Below are 22,428 nucleotides of genomic sequence, written 5' to 3'. Positions count from 1 at the left end.
ACACCAGGTAGAAAAGAACAAGGAAGAAGAAAAGTTGTTGCATTGTGCTTGTACCTACATGACTGTAAAACGCTGAATGTCACCTGCAAATACTACTGGCACCATGAGTAGAATTGGACACTGTCAACTGCTCCTATAAAAATAAATTGGCCAGATAGGTTCTTTCAGACAGGCGTCAGCCCATCTAATCTTAAGAGCTTGAGTTTATAACCTTAATCAAAATGAGTCATTACAGCAATAAATGAAAATCAATGTTGGCCAAATACCAATCCCAGAATCCTCATCTCCATTGCAGACCCTGGTGTAGTCTAATTCCATTTACGTGTGCAGCCCATTCTCCCAATGTTTCCTAATGGACTGAGAATATTTCCTCATGCAAGCATTTTGGTGCATCCTCTAAAGTGATTGTAAGGTACTTAAGTACCTAAGTATTCTGAGGTCTGTGAGAATGTATGGCAGAGTGTTGCTGCTGCTTTCATTGAACTATTTAACTGGCAACCAGCTGATGGGGGACTGTTTAAATGTGCACAGGTGTGGGGATTCAAATGAAACATTAGCTACCAGTGTATGGGAGTGTATGGGAGAGTATGGGAGAGTATGGGAGTGTATGGGAGTGTGTTGGAGTGTATGGGAGTGTATTAGAGTGTAAATTTCTGCCAGTGTATGCGATACACTGGTATGGATTTTTGAATATGTATGTATTTGAATATGTGGTTGTTGCATTGCTTTGGGAATAGAAAAATAATAGATGGACATGGACCAACAAATTATTACCATGTTTTCAAAAATGTTGTGAGTTTAAAGGAACTTTTTACAGTAGTAATTTTAAGTGTTAAATAAGTTGAAACAGCTTATCATTCATTGTCCTTTTGTGTACATGAAAATTAGGAGCCATTATTGGTGCTAATAACTTAGGCCCCAAGGTGTCCATGCATTGAGCATTTTTTTTCTCTGTGAATTGTATTATTGGATATTAATCATTATTACAGTTGAGATGAAAAAAGCTTGTGAACCCTTTTGAATCACTAGAGTCATAGAAGGAAAAATGTCTGTGAACCTCCAGAATAATGAACTGAAAAGAGCGTAATTGGAGTCAGGTGTTCACGTCTGCTCTGAGGCTGGTTTGGCTGGCACTGCCCCAAAGAAATTGGGGTTGTTGAGAGGGCGGACGGTTGTGTGTTCTTCACAACGAAATCATGTTAGTGTAGTATGTCTTTTTTAGTCTGTCTCTAAAAAATATAAAAAGCTGTTGAATATGTTAAGCTGGAAGATCTTTCTGACATGTGCTGGTTCTGGCCTGAATGAATCCAGCCCTGTATGTCATGCAGAGATCAGCGCAAGGCCACACTGTGACGTACCTCACTGGAAACTTGTGACAGAACTATCGTGTGAAGTTAAAGGATCAACAGGCATCTGTAGGTACCTCATAATATCTGTATTTTGTTCATGGTTAACCATGGAGCAAAGAGCTGGTAAACAAAGGCTTTCTGCCCATCTCCAGTTTGCTCCAAACCACCTGAGTGGACAGTTTTACATAGTCACATCTGAAGTATGAAACACAGTGAGCATAACGTAACGATGCGGCGGTATTCTGGTGCCTCAGGCCTGAACTGCCTGAATTCCAAGTCGAGTCATCAGAATTTCTGTCTGATCTGACACGCAACATGATGTATGTAGATGTGCTTTGCAGTAACACAACAGCAGACTCAGAACTGTAGGCACCCAAGGGCTCACGCCACTCCACCAGCAGACCTGAGCTCACCCAAAAAGGAAGCATCGCTGTAGCAGTGACTGTCCATTGGGAACAGAACGTGGACATTGTGCTATTCATAGGACTGCCCTTTTATTGGAGTTTAAGCAGCGTAACACCATGCAGGACTTACAACAAAGTAAAGGCCACGTTTTATGTGTTACTTCATAGAGCTTGAATTACTGCAGAAACAATGCACATTACACCTGAAGTGATGTACACTTTTCATCAGTTAACCTCTAAGGAGGCCAGTCAGGGCTTAGTTCGAAGTTGCTCTGCGCTTGCATCAAAACGTTCTTTTGATCATTTAGTTAGGAAGTAGAGAAATGTGCTCTTCAGACTTCCAATTGAGAATTCCATGAGTTTCACTGTAGTGCTGTATAGTGGTGCCAAGCATTAAAAGGAAATACAATGAAGTTCAAATATTTTATATTTTCTTTTAATCTTGCAGTTACATTTTAATTACTAACCAGTCACCAGCTCAGGTACTTTTTCAGTGGAAAGTCTCTTTCAGAGAACTTCTGCTGACTGGTGGTGGTTGAGTGGGCAGGGGGAACACATGCGCCCTCTGCTGGCTACCCCTGGACTGAACACAAGCAATTTCATAGTTACAATGACCAAGTTCTTGACTCGGTCCCACTGAAATGTTGTGGTGTGAACTAAGGCTGTTGTGCTGAAGCATGGACATATGGACCCCTCCTACTGCTGCGTGTGACAAGACTGCAGATCAATAGATTACCATCACACATTTTTATTTATTTAAACCATTTATGTAATTTATGGTACTGTAAAATGTGTGTTTGTTCGTTTTTATAGATCTAACTTTGCTGAGGATCAGTTCACATTCAGAAATATAAACACTGGCAGAAGGTATACTTTATATATTATATATAGTATATAGTTTATTTATTACACTGATCCTGTCCTAAAGAGTGTCATAGGATTTGGTTTTGCCGGGATTGAGGCTGTGTATGTGTTGCGCTGGAGTTGTGGTGTGAGCGTGTGAGCTGAGCAGGACTATCTGCCTCTCACACGACGGGGCGGAGGCAGGAGGGTCATGCTGAGGACCGGATGGTCTCAATAAATATTAATCCTCTTATTTTATTGACATACTGCTTTTCATTTGCTGTACTGACCTCGCCTGCTGAGCACACACAGGCACAAACAGACACACACTAATCGTCTGCAGCAGCGGTGTGTGTGCGCTGTGATATGTGTGTTATGGGTGCACATTCTCCTGCTTTATGGCCCTGTACCACTGTGTGGTCCAAAATGAAAGAGGACTGATACCGTCCCATTCCCAGGTCACTGTGGGTGTGTGTTTGTGTGTCCGTGTGTGTGTAATGTGGGGGATCGTTGTAATCATATGACGAGCAGATCATAAAAAGCACCTGTTCTTCTGCAGAAACAAAAATGGCAGCCATGATGCAGAAATGAAAGTGTATTCATTCATTACAGTGCTGAACAAATCTGTGGGGTCATGCCTTCAGCACTGCACACACACACACACACACACACACACACACACACACACACACACACACATCCAACCACCAGAATTTGAACCTTACCTAATACAATAGAGACCCGATTGAGCCATTGTGCACCTGTCCTCCACACAAGTGCATGGTGATAGGCTGAGCAGAGCACATAGACTCCTCCCCCTTGGCAGTAATTGGCTGTTACCTTGGGCACAGGTGACTTTAGCGCAGCAGTAAGTTGACACTGGTGTGCTAAGTGTTGCCAGCCACGGTGACTTTATGAATTGGAATTTAAATATCATGTTGGACATTTTGTATTTTAAACGTGGCCCAGTGTGGTATGAATTGCAGGACCAGATATTCGACCTCTGTGCATGTGGTCCGCTCCCCTCCTCATCCTTACACAAACTTGATGTTCATATGGATGACATATAGCATACCAGGATTAGGATTTCAGGGCTGGGATCACTGCTCAGTGCTTCAGAAGGCAGGGGTGGAAGATCATGTATGTATGGGTGTGTTTATGTGTGTATGGGTGTGTTTATGTGTGTATGGGTGTGTTTATGTGTGTTCACATGCATGTTCATGTGTGTATGGGTGTGTTTATGTGTGTATGGGTGTGTTTATGTGTGTATGGGTGTGTTTATGTGTGTTCACATGCATGTTCATGTATGTATGGGTGTGTTTATGTGTGTATGGGTGTGTTCATGTGTGTATGGGTGTGTTTATGTGTGTTCACATGCATGTTCATGTGTGTATGGGTGTGTTTATGTGTGTATGGGTGTGTTCATGTATGTATGGGTGTGTTTATGTGTGTATGGGTGTGTTTATGTGTGTATAGGTGTGTTTATGTGTGTATGGGTGTGTTCATGTGTGTTCACATGCATGTTCATGTGTGTATGGGTGTGTTCATGTGTGTATGGGTGTGTTCATGTGTGTTCACATGCATGTTCATGTGTGTATGGGTGTGTTTATGTGTGTATGGGTGTGTTCATGTGTGTATGGGTGTGTTTATGTGTGTATGGGTGTGTTTATGTGTGTATGGGTGTGTTTATGTATGTATGGGTGTGTTCATGTGTGTTCACATGCATGTTCATGTGTGTATGGGTGTGTTCATGTGTCTATGGGTGTGTTTATGTGTGTTCACATGCATGTTCATGTGTGTATGGGTGTGTTTATGTGTGTATGGGTGTGTTTATGTGTGTTCACATGCATGTTCATGTGTGTATGGGTGTGTTCATGTGTCTATGGGTGTGTTTATGTGTGTTCACATGCATGTTCATGTGTGTATGGGTGTGTTTATGTGTGTATGGGTGTGTTTATGTGTGTTCACATGCATGTTCATGTGTGTATGGGTGTGTTCATGTGTCTATGGGTGTGTTTATGTGTGTTCACATGCATGTTCATGTGTGTATGGGTGTGTTTATGTGTGTATGGGTGTGTTCATGTGTGTTCACATGCATGTTCATGTGTGTATGGGTGTGTTTATGTATGTATGGGTGTGTTTATGTGTGTATGGGTGTGTTCATGTGTGTTCACATGCATGTTCATGTGTGTATGGGTGTGTTCATGTGTCTATGGGTGTGTTTATGTGTGTTCACATGCATGTTCATGTGTGTATGGGTGTGTTTATGTGTCTATGGGTGCGCATGTGTGCACTTTTGTGTTGGTGGGATTTCAGAAACAGAGCAACTTGCAGGCCAAGTAGAGGATTGTTAGTAGAGGGCTGTTAGTAGAGGACTGTTAGTAGATGACTAAGTAGAGGACTGTGAGTAGATGACTGTTAGTAGAGGACTGTAAGTAGGTGACTGTGAGTAGAGGACTGTTAGTAGAGGACTGTGAGTAGAGGACTGTGTAGATGACTGTGAGTAGATGACTGTGAGTAGAGGACTGTTAGTAGAGGACTGTGTAGATGACTGTGAGTAGATGACTGTGAGTAGAGGACTGTGAGTAGAGGACTGTGTAGATGACTGTGAGTAGACTGTGAGTAGAGGACTGTCAGTAGAGGACTGTGAGTAGAGGACAATAAGTAGAGGACTGTTAGTAGATGACTGTTAGTAGAGCACTGTGAGTAGAGGACTGTTAGTAGAGGACTGTTAGTAGAGGACTGTGTAGATGACTGTGAGTAGATGACTGTGAGTAGAGGACTGTTAGTAGAGGACTGTTAGTAGAGGACTGTGAGTAGACGACTGTGAGTAGAGGACTGTTAGTAGAGGACTGTGAGTAGAGGACTGTTAGTAGAGGACTGTGAGTAGAGGACTGTGAGTAGAGGACTGTGAGTAGATGCCTGTTTGTCTCCTGATACCTGTCTACAAAGTGGATCTCAAGAATCTATGAATGTGTTGTTGTGTGTGTGCGCCTTGTTTTTTTGCATTACCTATATTCATCTTAATTCTCCCATCTCTCTCTATCCCTCTCAGTCTGTCCATCCCCCCCCCCGTACTACGTGCTGAATGAGAGCAAATCCATTACTCCCAGACAGTCACTAGAGCACCAAGCTGCATGAGTCATTCTACTGTCTATTACTCCAGTGTGAGAGAGAGAAGGCGTGTGGGGAACAGACTGAGATTTACATTTATCCTCGTTTTTGTTAGATTTGTTTTTTTTTTTTTTTTCAATTCTGACCACTGCTCCTCTTGTCTTTTGGGAGAAGGTCATTGCTTCTGTCAAAGTCCAGTCAGTCCTCTCATTATCTGGTAAGCAGAGAGGGTCGGTAAGCTTCCGAGTGCATTGACTGAGGTTCACCTTCATTTTCCCCTCATGAGAAGATACAAAGTTCACCGAGATCGAGAGAGAACAGTGAATGATGGAGACTCTCCATATATGTTCCTGAGTCTGTGTGCTGTGCACGTGTGATTCCCTCCTCTTTTACATGTTGTAGTTGTGCTTAATGGGGAGATGCAAGGGTTAACCCCACGCGTGAATTGTCCAGCATGAACACAATGCTGATTATTGAACAGCACCTCAGAAATGCACCCGAGGCATCAAAAGGGCAGGAGTGTGTGAGCAGAGAAAAGAGGGAGTGTCATTCTAGCCCTGTGTTCTCCAAGCCAATCACGTTAGGCTGGAGGAGGGTCCTTACAGCAGTTGCAGGCACAGTTTCTGCAGTCACTAGGCAAGGTGCAGGTGACTGCAGACATGCATGTGTGTCCCAGCTGGTCCAGGGTCTGCCCCACTCTGGTAGGTAGGGAGCACACACAGACACACTTTGCTCCCGAGAGGACGGGGTGAGGTGAAGTGTGGTCAAGGGTTGCTGAATGAAATTTCTGTCGACCCCAAGAAGTCTGTGCCCCCACAACCCCTCTCACTGACAGCTCCACGACTGCCACTCCGTCTCCTGCCTTCTCTCTGCAGGCGCTAACCCAAGCCCCTCTCTCCTCCCTTCCTCTCTCCTCCCTCCCTCTCTCCTCCCTCTCTCTCCTCCCTCGCTCCCTCTCTCCTCCCACCCTCGCCTTCCCAATCGCTGCATCCAGCAAAATTCTCCCCCTTCCTCCTGTGGTGGGTGTGCGCGAGCCCCTGTAGGTGTGTGAGCGCTGTTCCGAAGAGACGTGAGAGTGGACAGAGAGAGAGAGAGAGAGAGGGAGAGGGAGGTGTAGTGGAAGGGGGTAGGTGAGGGGGCATGTGGCGGATGAGATGAACGTGTAATGAGAGGAGATGGGGGGAGCACTTGGACGGATAGACGGCAAAGAGAGGAAGGACAAAAAGACACAGAAGGACACCAACAAGTCCAGAATCAACAGTCAGGTATCCACCCTGATCTCCTCACCCTCCTCACTCTGGTTTCCCTCCATTTGTGTCTCATTTACTTCATTCATGCTTGATCTGCTTGTTTGCTGCATTCCCTACAGCGTGCATGCACGTGTGTGTGTGTGTGTGTGTGGGTCGATGTGTGTGTGTGAGGGTGGGGGGGGTGGATGTGTGTGTCTGGCATGTTAATGTGTGAAGTGGAAACAGTGCTGCAGAACACAGCAGTTCTTACAGTTCTTCTGTAACTCCCAGGCACCACCAGTTATGCATATCTACACACACACACACACACACACACACACACACACACACACACACACACACACACACACACACACACACACACACACACTTATTATGGCAGTTCAAGCAACACTTTCCAACTTGCTCTCCATAACACACACCACTCTTTGCAGAGCACACCATGAACTGAAGCACTAATTCACTTTCGTGATGCTGTCAATCGGGCACAGACCATGTGGCAGTGTGGGAGTGTGTGTGTGTGTGTGTGTGTGTGTGTGTGTGTGTGTGTGTGTGTGTGTGTGTGTGTGTGTGTGTGTGCGTGTGTGCGTGTATGTGTGTGTGTGTGTGTGTGTGTACGTGTGTGTACGTGTGCGTGTGTGTGTGTGAAGGTGTGTATGTGTGTGTGGGAGTGTGTATGTGTGTACGTACGCGTGTGTGTGAAGGTGTGTGTGTGTGAAGGTGTGTGTGTGTGTGAAGGTGTGTGTGTGTGTGTGTGTGTGTGTGTGTGTGTGTGTGTGTGTGTGTGTGTGTGAGGGTGTGTGTGGGAGTGTATGTGTGTGCGTGTGTGTGTGTGTGAAGGTGTGTGTGAGGGTGTGTGTGGGAGTGTATGTGTGTGCGTGTGTGTGTGTGTGAAGGTGTGTGTGAGGGTGTGTGTGGGAGTGTATGTGTGTGTACGTACGCGTGTGTGTGAAGGTGTGAGGGTGTGTGGGAGTGTGTATGTGTGTACGTACGCGTGTGTGTGAAGGTGTGTGTGTGAAGGTGTGTGTGTGTGTGAAGGTGTGTGTGTGAAGGTGTGTGTGTGTGTGTGTGTGTGTGTGTGTGTGTGTGTGTGTGTGTGTGTGTGTGTGTGTGTGTGTGTGTGTGTGTGTGTGGACTCCAGGAACATGGGGAAAGTTCACTGTGCTCTGCATACTGATGCTAGTCAGCTGCCACTGCCATTTTGATTCCTCACAAGCGCTCTCCTTTCTGCAGTAGATCAGTTCTGTTCTGGGCAGGGATGTGCACTGTGGTCTGTGGTCTGTGTCTGCTGAACGTGGAGCGCTTAGCACCTGAAGAGTCTGGTGGGCACCTGTGCTCTGCTGCCAAGGGCCCTCTGCTTCTGCTCTGGCTGAAGGAGCTCGGGGCGCTGGGGCCCGGTGACCACAGCTGGTCCTGCTGGGAGCACTAGGAGCACTGGGAGCACTGGGAGCACTGGGAGTGCTGGGGCCTGGTGACCACAGCTGGTCCTGCTGGGAGCACTGGGAGCACTGGGAGCACTGGGAGCGCTGGGGCCTGGTGACCACAGCTGGTCCTGCTGGGAGCACTGAGAGCGCTGGGGCCTGGTGACCACAGCTGGTCCTGCTGGGAGCACTGGGAGCACTGGGAGCACTGGGGCCTGGTGACCACAGCTGGTCCTGCTGGGAGCACTGGGAGCGCTGGGGCCTGGTGACCACAGCTGGTCCTACAGCTGGAAGGAGATGCAGGCTCAGCCATATAAATTCATGCAGGTTCAAAGTGGAGGATAAACAGGCTTTTATTAATCCTGGGAGTTGGGGCCGTTACTTTTAAATGCCTTCAAGACACATGAATAGGACAGCAGTCTTACTGTTGAGTGTAATTTGAGTTTTATTAATGTCATTTATGTAATGGGTGTTACTTAAAACATAGAGCTTATTAAGATAACATAGCAAGTTTGAACTGTGCATAACAGCACACCAGCATAGTCTAGGTAGCTGGTGCCACATATATCTAAACAGGAAATATGTATAAGTCTTATATATTGTGTGTGTGTGTGTGTGAGAGAGAGAGAGAGAGAGAGAGAGAGAGAGAGAGAGAGAGAGAGAGAGAGAGAGAGAGAGCCAGAGAAATCTAAAGGGAAGGCATAAAAGTGCAGTATATTGGGATTATCAGAGCATAAACACGTTATACTCCATACAGCTCATATACAGTCATGACCCAGTTCATATTCCATACAGCTCATATACAGTCATGACCCAGTTCATATTCCATACAGCTCATATACAGTCATGACCCAGTTCAAATTCCATACAGCTCATATACACTCATGACCCAGTTCATATTCCATCCATTTTGTTTGTCATTTCCTTTTCAGTGTGTTCAACACTCTGTAAACTCACAGGTCAGACACTCACTTTGCATTTTCATACTCCAGTGTTAATGCTTAAATTAAGCAAATGTTATATAAAAAAATTATATATAACCATTGTAAACTGCACGACTCCCAAAAAGGTATGGATATTTGGCTTTTGGGTGAAATTTATGGAAAATGTAAAAAGTTCATGCTACAGTGATATTATATCATGAATGTTGGGCATTTAAGCAAGAAGCATACAGTGGTGATTTCTTCATCTAAAAAAATTTGTTGAAACAAAAGCCAACAGTGATGTTTATCCCAACAAAAAATTTTAATGTTTCAATAACTTACCTGCCCTTGAGTGTCAATTACAGCTTTACAAAAATGTCTCATGGTGTTCACAAGTCGACACTCTTTTTGGAGAGCCCTCGGGTCACTGAGGTTCTGTGATACTGAGGTTCTGGGGTACCGAGGTTCTGAGTCTCTACACAGTGACTCAGGTGATCCTGCAGGTTTTCTATGGGATTCAGATCTGGTCTCCAGCAGTTCTGTATTGACCAGACTGTAACACCAACACCACCACCACCACCACCTCCACCACTTGTTTGGTGACAACAGCGGCTGATGCTCAGCGCTCTCCTTGACGTCTCCAACATCATTGGCAGACATCATTTTCAGTGTGAATAGACTTTCATCAGTGAACAACACTGAGGCTCACTGGTCCCTCGTCCAGCATAAATGCTCCCTGGCCCATGCAAGATGATGACACCTGTGTCTGGTGGTGTGGTCAGGTACATTTGCAGGTCGTCTAGCACTCAGACCACTCTGAAGTAAATGGTCCGACATAACACTTGGGTGCCTCTCACCTTAAATGTGCCTGCACTTGTGTGGCATTCATCATCTGGTTCCACAGGTGACTGTTCACAATGAAGTGGTCATCAGTGTGGGATGTGGCCAAAGGACGTCCTCTTCTACGCCTTTCTGAGACTCTTCCAGTCTCTCTGTATCTCTATAAGCTCAGTTGCCACTTCCCTCTGAGAACATCCTGTGTTAAGCTTCACAATGGTGAGCTTCTGTTGATCAATTGTGAGGTACCGTCTTGGTCTCATGATGTTAAAATGTGAACAGCGTAATGATGATAAGTGTTTAAATACAAATTCTAATTGAACCATTTATTTGTAGATTCATGGATCAAACACCTGTCTGAATTATGCTGTTAATCTCCTTGTTAGAAAACAAAAAGTGCAAATGTGCAAAATGTGCATTCAAAAGTTCATTGAAAGTCACCGTAAAGGTTAAGAGTGCATTTTAGGTTCATCCTGAAATTTCACCCGAAAGCCAAATATCCATAACTTTATTTGAGTAGTGTATATGATTGAGTGTTTCTCTGTGTGTGTATATGTGTATATGTGTGTGTATGACAGGAAGTCATCTTATACATTTTATATTAAACATCTTAATTCTAAGTTGCTTACGCACACACACACGCACACCCACACCCCACCCCCCCAACACACACACGCACACGCACACACACACACACACACACACACACATACACACACACACACACACACACGCACACAGCTTCTGTGAAGAGTTTTGTCTTGTGCTCTGACCCAGGACTCTTGTATAGGATGTACCCTGAGGACCGCCGTTAGGCACTCTAATGATGTGGAAGCACACAACAGTGGCAGCAGCACAACTCTCCGCCTTGTGTCACATTTCCACATAGCAATAAGCAGCTCATAGCTAAAATCTCAGTTCATGTATCTGTTACCCTCTGAAACAAACAATTTTCAGAAGCATGTGTTTATGCACTAAAAAGTCAAGGTGCTACTACCTTCTATTCACTGCACATGCAGTGCTGTTGTTCCAAACTGAAGAAATTTATGTTTGCTGGAAAATATATGTTTGCTGAATGTGCTCATTTTAGGCATGATTTAGTTTGTGGAGAATCATGGAACAAACGGTTGAAGCTAGGAGCGTGACGAGACACTCGTCTCACGAGACGAGACGAGACGAGACACAATATTGGGTTCACGAGAACGAGATGAGACAAGATTTTAAAATATTTTTAAGAAAACTTCAAAGATGAGAAATATATCTGGAAATTCAACAGGTTTGTCTCCAGTATGACTGAGTCTCTTGAGATTTACCTGTGTAAGAACTATACAGGAATGTCTAGCTTTTAATTGAGGCAGTGCAGGACCTAATGGAAAACTTTCCACAAATTGAGTATAAAAAAATAAAACAATATAAATACCAAAAATATATACAACTTTTCTTGGTCCTATATAGGGCAAATAATAAGTGTAAACCACAGCCAGTAATATTAAGTCTATGCTTAAAGTGCAAACAGAGACTGTCCTTTTATTTACAGGCGTGTGGCGCTGTGTTTTTTCATAGTGCTTACAGTGCTTACAAATGGTTTGTGTCTTGTCTGTCACTTCGTTATCATTTATTGATTCAATCGGGAACAAAAAATGCAGCAAGACATGATTTAAAAGTAGTGGGAGCATCTTCTATCAGAATTTCCTCCAACTCTGACATTACATTACACTGGCTGCTACTAGCAAAGATCTAGTCTTTAGCTCGTAAGATGCATTACAAGCGATAGCCTCCTTCTTTCACTGAGAGCTGTCGTATTTGCCACTATTGTTGCTTTGTTGACAGATCCCTCTTAAAAAGTTCATACTACCCAACAGATTTTTTTTTCCTGTGAGACAGGAAAAATATCGTCACGTTGTAATCTCACGAGGTCCCGTGTCACAAGATCACACCCCTAGTTGCCACAACAATGGTGGTCAGTTAAGCACCTTCCAAACTTCAGGTTTTTCAGCTGTTCCAGTAGTTTGAAACTATGATCCATGTCGTGGCAGGATGCACGTGTGGACATGGGGGTTATGAGTTTATTTCAGGGTAACTCATATGTTTCATTGATACAACAGTCGAAGGCAAAACAAAACACAGGGTGATAACAAAGCAAAACCCAGGAGGAGGTTCTAGGCATGAGGAAACATGGGGTATAAATACACTGGAAAATCAACCATAAACAAGACACAGGAGGAGTAATATACAATAACACTAAGCAGAGAAAAGAGCCACCTGGGAAGAGGTGGGGACACCAGTGACAAGGAAAGAAGGCACAGACAGAAACCCAAACCAAAGGAACACACGGTGCTAGTTGCCTCGGGAATCATGACAACAATGTGCAAGTACAAGTATATAAGAACACAAAAACATGAAACCAAAAGTACATACAAGTATAAAACAGGAACATGGCAGGATCAGATCCAGAGTGACGGTGGGAGCTGGAGTCGAGGACAGATGTGGACAGATGTGGACAGGTGCGAGACATGTGGAACAGGAAGAAAGAGGATTCGAGATTTCAGACAGGGCGCAGAACAAAACACTGGGTCAGTAACTTGAACAGGGGCTGGAACAGCCGACTGGGCCAGAGACAAGACAGGGGCAGGAAGGACAGGGCACTGGACAAGAGACTGACGACCTGTAGACATGGGGGATAAAGACACTCATGGACACAGGGGCAGTTTATGTTGGACAGTGGGACAGAGATGGCAACAGTGGACACAGGGACTGATGCAGAGAAAAAAGCAGAATAGAGTCATGGAAGATGAGGAGGGCGTGTGGTGCGGCCACTGGAAACAAGATGGCTGATGTGGCTGCTATGGGAAATGGTGGGTCTGGGAAGCCCAGAAGCCCAGCGCCAGCCAGCGGCTTGGAGACATTTCAGGAACAAGGTGTGGTGCACCATCATAAGGGCGTGGTGTGGCCACACACTCCTGGAAGCCGCACACAGTGTTGGCCATGCCCTCTTGGAGCGTGGAACAGGACATCTTCAGGACATATTCCGCCTTCAGACCCACAGTCACTTCCACATATAGAAGAGACCTGGTGGGATGGGATAGACATGAGTGGAGGCAGGATGCACCTGGTCACGGGTTGATTTCATGGTAAAACCTAATCATTGATACAACCATCAAGAGTCAAAAAAGCATTGCAGGAAAATAAATGAAAGGGAAACAAAACACAGCTCAACAACAAAACAACCAATAGAACACAGTGATGAGTGATAAATACAAATAGGAGATGGAGAAACAGCTGGGAACACGCTGGGACAGCCATGACAAGAAAATACGGCGCAGACAGAATCTGAACCAAAAACAAAGAAACACATGGTGTTAGTTGCTCTAGGAACTTAGGAACTGTAACATCATTGGGGAATTGTGACAGTGATCTTATCCGAAAATGCACAAAACCTAGGTGTGGCGCTAGGAAAACTGCTGTCATTATGTGCTTACTCTGCAGGTTGGACTCAGAGATGCAGTTTTCTCCTGCACGACATCAGGAGAATTGGACTAGTACTTTTCTGCGAGGCCACTCGGCTGCTTAACCAGTCCCTTGTCATCTTAAGACTGGAGTATTGCAAAGCGCTCTTGGCAGGTCTCCCCATATATGCCATTAGACCTTTGCAGCTGAACCAGAATGCAGCTGCATGACTCACACTTAATAAAGTTCCTGCACATTGCCCTGCTACTATATTCCCTTCCTGTAGTTCCCTACGTCCTTAGTGCTTGTTACAAAGCCAGAAATGGGCCAGCCACCTCCTAGCTGAAAGCACTGGTCTTACTCCACACATTAACCAGCACTGGATCCATAAAGGGTGCAAGATGCGTTTAATCATTAGCATGTGGCAGGTATTACACCAGCGATCATTTTGATTGGAGAAGAAAATCGAAAGATTGTCTTACATATATATCATTTTTTTAATGTTTTTTGTTTACAGTTACATTTTTTTGTCTATGAAATGAAGTGTGATTGACTACTTTATTGTATCTAGTGAATTATTATTATTATTATTATTTTTCCATGTTTTAGATTTTGAGAATCTTCCCTTATTATTCACCATAAGGATAAAATTGGATGATTCGTTGTCTGTTAGAAACATGGTTAGAGTTTATTTATTGAATGAAAATTTAAAGTTTTTTGCATTCTTTTTTCAATTTTTAAATTTTTTCAACTTTGTTTTTTAGAGAGTAGAAGGTAGCTCTACAGCGTGAGCTAGGATTATGACTGATTGCTTGACTACAGCATGTAGTCCATTTTCTGAAGCTGAACAACCACAATGGTGTGTTGAAGATTATTCAGTTCAGAAATTATTAAATTATATTGCATTGAATCAATTTAGCAAAAATAATTATGTAGAAGACTTGAATAGCTTGAAAAGACTTGGATAGTACAGATTATATAGGAAATCAATGAGGAAAATAATTTTCAATAAGATCAAAGCCAACATTTATGCCCTGCTACAAAACAGTTACACAGCAGGTACAATAAGCTCACCAAGAGAAGAACTGGAAGCTGCCAATGTCAAAACCAGAAAACTGCACATGATGTATGGATTACACCTCCTAAAATCCAGCAAAGACCATATGCCAACCACGTCTACAAGGTGTAAGACCCATCGTCCAGGGTGAGACACAAATCGTGCGTGAGTTGATCTGGAGAAGTCTCAGACAGATGGTCACCATGGAAGCTGAGGATCTGCCATTGCAAGATGCCCCTCCTGGAAAAGTACCTGAGATGGGGGGATGAGATGGGGGGATGAGGAGTGGCTCCAACAGATCCCAGGAAGGACATGATGGATCTCTATCCAGAAGACCATAATAGTGGGTGGCAACCTCAAACTCTCTGGCCTCTAGTAGAAGGTCCAAGTGTGAGGAGGAAAATGATCCCACTGAAAGGGTGATGCATTAAAAAATCCTGTTTCATCCTTCCAGTGGGTGAACGTGATCATACTTGATCATTGCATTGTGTTCCCCACTCAGATTCGGGCTTTACCAGACGACTAACTGGGTGCGTGTGTGTGTGTGTGTGTGTGTGTGTGTGTGTCTTGTTATTATTTTTATGCTGTGACTAGCTTGATGGTATGGCCTTGTTGTACAACTGCAATACTACTACTACTAGTACTACTACTACTACTACTACTACTACTACTACTACTACTAATAATAATAATAATAATAATAATAATAATAATAATAATAATAATAATAATTGCCATGTAGACCACCAGGTATTGCAGTATTGCTGTATTCTGTATTGCTTGGGGAAAAATCATCTGTTAAATACAGTAAATGTGAATGTAGTATACATACATACTCTGGGATGGGGCAGGAAATCGTGCTGTTGTGCAGGGCATTGAGAACTAAGTACTGAGTGTGAAAATATCTGGGGTAGACACTTCTCACTTTGAGGACAAGAATAAAATTAATCACATTGTAATGAGCCAATTCAGAGACTTTATTAGAACTTGAAACTGCAGGTCTTTACACTAGCAAATCAGTTTGTATCATGCACAGCGAGGTGAACACCTTATTGTGCCAGTCCAGGAAAACGAGGGGGCTTCTCCTGTTCACTGATTACATCTGCTGTATGATGGTAAGTCAGTCAGTGACTTTTTTTACTCAGTCTGTATGCAGCATAAGGAGGCATAACCACTTCAGAGCTTTTTGCAGAGAAAGAGGAGAGGGACAGAGAGAGAGAGAGAGAGGGAGAGGGAGGGGGTGTGTGGAGTGAGAGAGAGAGGGAGAGGGACAGAGAGAGAGGGGGGGGCAGGGTGTGTGAAGTGAGTGAGAGAGAGAGGGAGAGAGAGAGGGACAGAGTGTGTGGAGTGAGAGAGAGAGGGGGAAAGAGAGAGGGAGAGGGATGGGGTGTGTGTGCAGTGTGAGAGAGAGGGTGGGAGAGGGACAAAAAGAGTGAGAGAGGGGTGGGGGGAGAGAGAGTGGGGTGTGGATGTATCACATGTGTGTCACTGTGTCTGTAGGTGGCTTCACTACTGAAATCACATGAAGACAAATGGATCAGTCCAGGAGATGTCAATCAACCGTTGAGCAAAGCAGTCTGATGGAAAATGGAGCAATAACTCACTCTAACTCACTGTGGAACAGTACACTGACTCTTCAGCACGGGGCAGCACGGGAATGTTCAGCCAGGCTGATATAAGGATTCTGCTAGAACTGCCAGTGTCACACATGGTGTATTTACACAGCGTGTTCTAGGGTGCTGTGTGTTTGCCACAGAGCTGCTGCACAATATGTCAGCTGTTAATCAAATATACACACCGTAATGAGGGCACGATATAATTGCGCTTGGGAACATGTCTGTTGCATCAAAATCAGATTATAAACTGCAATTCAGCAAATAAATTGCAGACATTCAGAGGCAAATGGATCCTGTACCCTTCTTTCTAAACAGTGATGTTAGGTTATATGCTTCATTTGCAAGTGTACTCCCAATTATGTAACACTGTAATTACTGGTAATATCCATATGTTACAGTTTATCTTTGCAAAAGCTATTGTTTGTTCTCAAAGTAAGAAGAAATGTGGATGCCCCCCTGGCCTGTGCTTATTAGATGTGTTTTGCTGTTTTGGACAATACTGTAATGTTAATACACCATGAATAACAGTAGATTAATTATGCATTTTATTAATATTTTATGTACATTATATCTATTGTTTGCAGCGTGGAGTTTATTTATTTATTTTAATTGTTAGAATTACTGTGTAGGCTGTGGTCCAATAATATACATATTACAACGTATACAATACTGGAACCATGACGGGCAGTATTGTGTGTGCAGTGTATTTCCAGTCAGGCTGATGTTGGGCAGAGAATGAGCCGTATGTCTACAGCAGGACCACTAGCCGTGCTGGTCTGGATAATAATGGCTTCAGCTCAGCAGGTTGTGCTCATGAGGGACACGTACCCTGTGCTGACTAAGCCTCTTCTTCCTCTTGTATCTGTCTGGTATCTGATGACTAAATGCGTTCCACTCATAGTTGCTTTTTAGCTTCTACACACACACACACATACACACACACACACACACACACACACACACACACACACACACACACACACACACACACACACACACACACACACACACACACTCACTCATGCACATGTACTTGCACCCACAATTTCCAGCAATATTTATATACGCTGTTAATCTACAGTATGAATTACTAAAGCTGTAGCAAACGAGTGCTGTTCTAGAGTTAATTCATAAATACAGATGTATTCCATACTGCAATAAATGTTTCACCTACAGTTTGTATCATGCTGACTTGTTTTGTTTTTTCTTTTTTTAATCTGATAATTAAACTATTTCTAGAAAGGCCAGAAGTAGTCCGACTTATTGTGCTTGAGTTTTACCTTCATTTGCTGAACAATCTGCTGGTTTGCTTTATTGCCTTATTGTTGAACTTTGCCTATGACATTCTGGTTAGTGCAGTTTCAGTTTTAGTACAGTGAAATAAATGTGTTTGTGCCAGTTGGTCCCCGTAGGAATGTGTGTGTTGGAGTGTGTTGGCCTGGGCTCAGTGGTGTGGCGGTCATTTGGTCGGTCAGTGGATTGTCTGTGGCTGAGTGCTGATGGGCAGAGTGTGTGGTACTGATCCAGCATGTTGAGAGCACACAGGGGGAAGGCAGCTCTCTACCCATCCACTCGTGTCAGAACCCCTTCCCTTCTCACCCAGACCACTTCACTCGTCCTGACATCCAAAGTGCATTAAAGTGTAACAGATGTTCATGTGTCATAGTTGTGAATTTCTGCTACTGCAGTGTAATGAAAAAAATAGATATGTAACAGTGTAACTACAGCACTGCTCTGTTTTTCTCATTTTCACTAGTCCACTTTAAATACAATCTGTTGTGAGCCTAGTAGATTCAGAAATCAAAAAAACTGTTCTGAATGACCTGTTAACATTCTTAGAAGTGATCATGCTCTGAATAGTTTTCATATTTCAGCATTGTGTCTTATCAGTTTTTTCCAGTCAGGCTGATGTTGGGCAGAAAATGAGCCGTATGTCTACAGCACAGTGAATCAGGAGCATTACAGCTGGATTTAATGAGCATGAAGTGTGATCGAGTTTTGAATCACAACACATTACTACTACTACTGCAATAGTAGGATGTTCGAGATTTGGTGTGTGTGTGTGTGTGTGTGTGTGTGTGTGTGTGTGTGTGTGTGTGTGTGTGTGTGTGTGTGTGTGTGTGTGTGTGTGTGTGTGTGTGTGCATTTGTGCATGCATGCGAGTGTGTGTGTGTGTGTGTGTGTGTGTGTGTGTGTGTGTGTGTGTGTGTGTGTGTCGTTGGAAAGCACAATGACAGAATTCACCAGTGTCTGCCACAGCAGCAGTGTCAGCACAAACACAGAAACATCCATTATATGACCTACTGAGATCAGCAGCAGGAGTCTGGCTAACAGCAACTAATGCTAACAGCAGCTAATGTGGTAGCGTGCAGTCATCTCACATTTTCTCAATTGCAGTGTGACGATTATCCAGGGTTTTTTAAGTTTAATAATCAGGTTCTCAAATGTCTACAAACTTGTAGTAAAATTGTATCATTTGATTAAAAAGTTGAATGAATTAATGCATTTTCTTTCCCAAATTTTGTTAGAGTTGCGGTCTACTAGAAATTTAATTTGGCATTATTTAAATTCATAACATGAGTGCTAATTATTAGAGTTCATTCTTAACTATCACAACTTAAGCATGATTGTGGCCAGTATACCATAAATGATTGAACTGGTTGATCCATGAAGGTGCTGTGTGTGGCTTCAGTGGTAATCCTGGGCTGTATTGTAGGGTGAGTCAACAGCCATTAACTATGTTGCCATTTCCTGTCTGTTGTCCTGAAGTCAGCATAAGGTCTCTTTAAAGAATGTGTTTATTCGCATTGCTATCTCAGTTTCACCGCTGTTCTAAGTGTAATTGGGTCACCTGGGCATTGTCTATGGGGAAAGCTGTTATTTTAGTGCAGATGTCATTCTGATAGAGAAAGAGAATTCTTTCTGTTCATTTGGATAACATATTTGCCCTTAGAAGACTCGAATAATCTAGTTTACCAGGAGCCAGCTAATACAAACAAAAAAAAAAAACCAAACAAAAAACCAATCAGCTATGGTAGATAGGATCTACCTCTCCGGTCAGACTAACCTCAGAGATGTCTCCACTTCCTCCTTCTTCAGCATTGATGCACATAGCTCTTAGATAGAACTGCAAGTTCAGTAATGGCCTGGTATAAGCTAAATCTATTATATAGTTTCACAGGCCTCTTTTGGGGTCTTGGAATGTGTTTACCTTGCATGCTTTTGATAGTGATGACAAAAGCTCAGCTCTATTCCTGGTACCCAAGACCACTTGAGCACACACACACACACACACACACACACACACACACACTCACACACACACACACACACACACACACACACACACACACACACACACACACACACACACACACTGCCTTCCCTGTCAAGTAATTTTTAAAAAGACAGATATTATATACAGTACATGTCTGGTTATTATTCCACGTCACCCCATTAATAACTTCATAAGAATGATCTGAAAATCAGCAATAGTATGTGCACTCAATACAGTTTATAACAGCATGAATCTTTGTCTAAGAATGTTTCATGTCATCATGTCCAGTCATTCCTGTTAGAAATGTAGCAGTGAAGAGTTGTAACGTGTAAAGTGAGGGTTGCTGAGTGTAATGCAGCTCACGCTGCAGAGCTTGGAGACAGACACAAACGCTGAGGAGAGCGAGATATATTATATTCCTATATAAGGGAATTCCATAGTCGTGGTCAAAGGAGCAGGCAGGGTCATAATGGGAGAGCCATCCACATGCGACAGGTAAGTAGGCATACTAACACAAGAACTATACAAGGCAGGGAAATGCAGAACAGGCAGGCACACAGACTAGAGGAAATAATACTCACCACGAGACAAAACAACGGAGATCGCAAAAGCACATAGAGCAAATTGAACAGATGAACAAAACAATCGATACTCGACTAGGAAAACACAGGGACTATAAATGCACAGAACTAAATTAGACACAGGTGGAGACACTGATGACACAGGCGTGGCAGACGGAGGGAAACCATGGAGACAGACACGCAGGGAACAACACAGACACGAGGAGCAGGGAACCGAAGTGACAGCTAGAGAGGGGTGGGCGTAGCCCTACGTGACACTGAGAGAATATGGGGTGGACACTTGTGAGAGTAGGAGGGGTTTATACAGAGTCTGGGGCGGACACACTTGGGAGAGTAGGAGTGGTTTATAGAGAGTCTGGGGCGGACACACTTGTGAGAGTAGGAGGGGTTTATAGAGAGTATGGGGCAGACACACTTGTGAGAGTAGGAGGGGTTTATACAGAGTCTGGGGCGGACACACTTGGGAGAGTAGGAGTGGTTTATAGAGAGTCTGGGGCGGACACACTTGGGAGAGTAGGAGTGGTTTATAGAGAGTATGGGGCAGACACACTTGTGAGAGTAGGAGGGGTTTATACAGAGTCTGGGGCAGACACACTTGGGAGAGTAGGAGGGGTTTATAGAGAGTCTGGGGCTTATTTATTACATCTCTTTCTAATTTAGCTGAGGACACACAAAGGGTACGTAGATGACGAGGCATACTGAAAACAAAAAACTAAACAACTATATAATCTTAAACACTAGACACAAAATGACTAACAGACCTGGAAGCTAATGGCAAACCATAGGACATTAGAAGAAGACAATATGAATGGCTACAACTCAGACAGGAACATACACGCCGATAAACACAACGTAAGCTAACATACATACGCTACAATGTCCAAGCACAACGCAAGCATCCACAAAATGGCTATATGAACATCGACTATACGTACTGATCACACACACACACACACACACAAACAGAAAACCTGTATAACATCAATGATCATTGAACCACAAGGCATGAACTGTGTGTGACAAGTGTGACAAAACTGTATATTTTCCACTTCTACACACAGTGGAAAATACATTTCAGTTGTTTATTTTCAAATCCAATGTGGTGGCATGCAGAGCCCAAATCATGAAGATTTTGTCACTGTCCAAATATTTATGGGCCTAACTGCATTTAGTTCTTCATGTGGTCTGCAGTGGCTGATGTGGATCCACAGGTTCAATTTGTCTACGTTAACTGCTATAGCTGATGCTAGGATTACCTTTCACAGTCACTGAACACTAAGTTCAGGTTACCTTCTAATGCAGTTTCACACAGACCCAGTCGTCCAGCTTTGGCAAGTTATAGGGTTTCACATTTTCTTTGTGGGTATGTTGGCTTGCTTTACTTGGTGATAGATAGACTGAATTATAGAAGTTTCCTTTCAAGTATTGTGACAAATCAGTTTCCAATTGTTTTAACTGTGGGCCAAAATATTTTGGCTGTGCGTAGAGGTTTGGCATTGGTCTTCCAGCAAACATTTCATGTGACATCAAATATGTGCTACTTTGTCTTGAGCGCCTTTCATCAGGATAAGGGGCAAAGCAGCTACCCGACTCAACTGAGTGTCTTAAAATGTTACTATGTCTGGATATGATTGTCTCATTTACTCTCAATATTTACACTATGAATGTCATTATTCAAATTGATTATCTTGGTTATGCCAAATCTTGGAATTACTTCCCTTGCTAAACGTTTAGCAACCACAATTTTTGTGGTTGGATGGAAAGGTATCCACCCACCTAGACATCCGTCTACCATTACTCAGCAGTATCTTTTCCATTTCTTCCTTTCTGTCATGTTTTCTCTCTCCCTTCTTCACTTCCAGCTTTTCTTTAAGGAGAAATAACTATTCATGAGTGTGAGTGTGTTATGAGTAATTTCCTTGGGGAACAGTTATTGGGTATGTAATTCTAATAATCCCTGTGTCATGCATCATGAAGGAGACAACATGTAGACAACTTAGGTAAATAAGCAGGTACTGCCCCATATTAGTGTAGGTTAGTGAAACCTAGCTAAACCTGGATAGCTAAGGTTTAGAGCTAAGATTTCTTTGGTGCTTTACGCTGGTACTGAGTGGTAGGAAAAGCATGTTATGTGTGTTTGAGACCCCAAAAACAATAAACCTTCACTTGTTTGCCTGATTACAATCTCGTCTGCATTTATTTCTCCATACAGCTAAAGTGGGGAACTCTAGTGTCGTTGCCCTGTGTGTCCTTTCCCCTTTGATGTTCCCATTATGGCCGAGGTTGTAACATGCATAATTTGAGAGACT

General features: G+C 43.5%; 1 protein-coding gene and 1 long non-coding RNA gene across 10 annotated transcripts in view; both read left to right on the top strand.

Annotated features, from left to right (window-relative positions):
* Positions 1–22,428, top strand: part of shank3a (SH3 and multiple ankyrin repeat domains 3a) — a 171,269-nt gene that overhangs the window by 31,545 nt on the left and 117,296 nt on the right. The gene's annotated exons all lie outside the window — the stretch shown is intronic.
* LOC143497234 (uncharacterized) lies at positions 6,847–17,441 on the top strand. Its single transcript, XR_013125755.1, has 2 exons — positions 6,847–6,975; positions 16,146–17,441. It is a non-coding gene; the product is annotated as an uncharacterized LOC143497234 (long non-coding RNA).

This window comes from Brachyhypopomus gauderio, chromosome 2 (genome assembly GCF_052324685.1).
Source record: "Brachyhypopomus gauderio isolate BG-103 chromosome 2, BGAUD_0.2, whole genome shotgun sequence".
NCBI lineage: Eukaryota > Metazoa > Chordata > Actinopteri > Gymnotiformes > Hypopomidae > Brachyhypopomus > Brachyhypopomus gauderio.
Note: the sequence above shows the minus strand (reverse complement) of the source record. Positions and strands in the feature narration are given on the sequence as shown.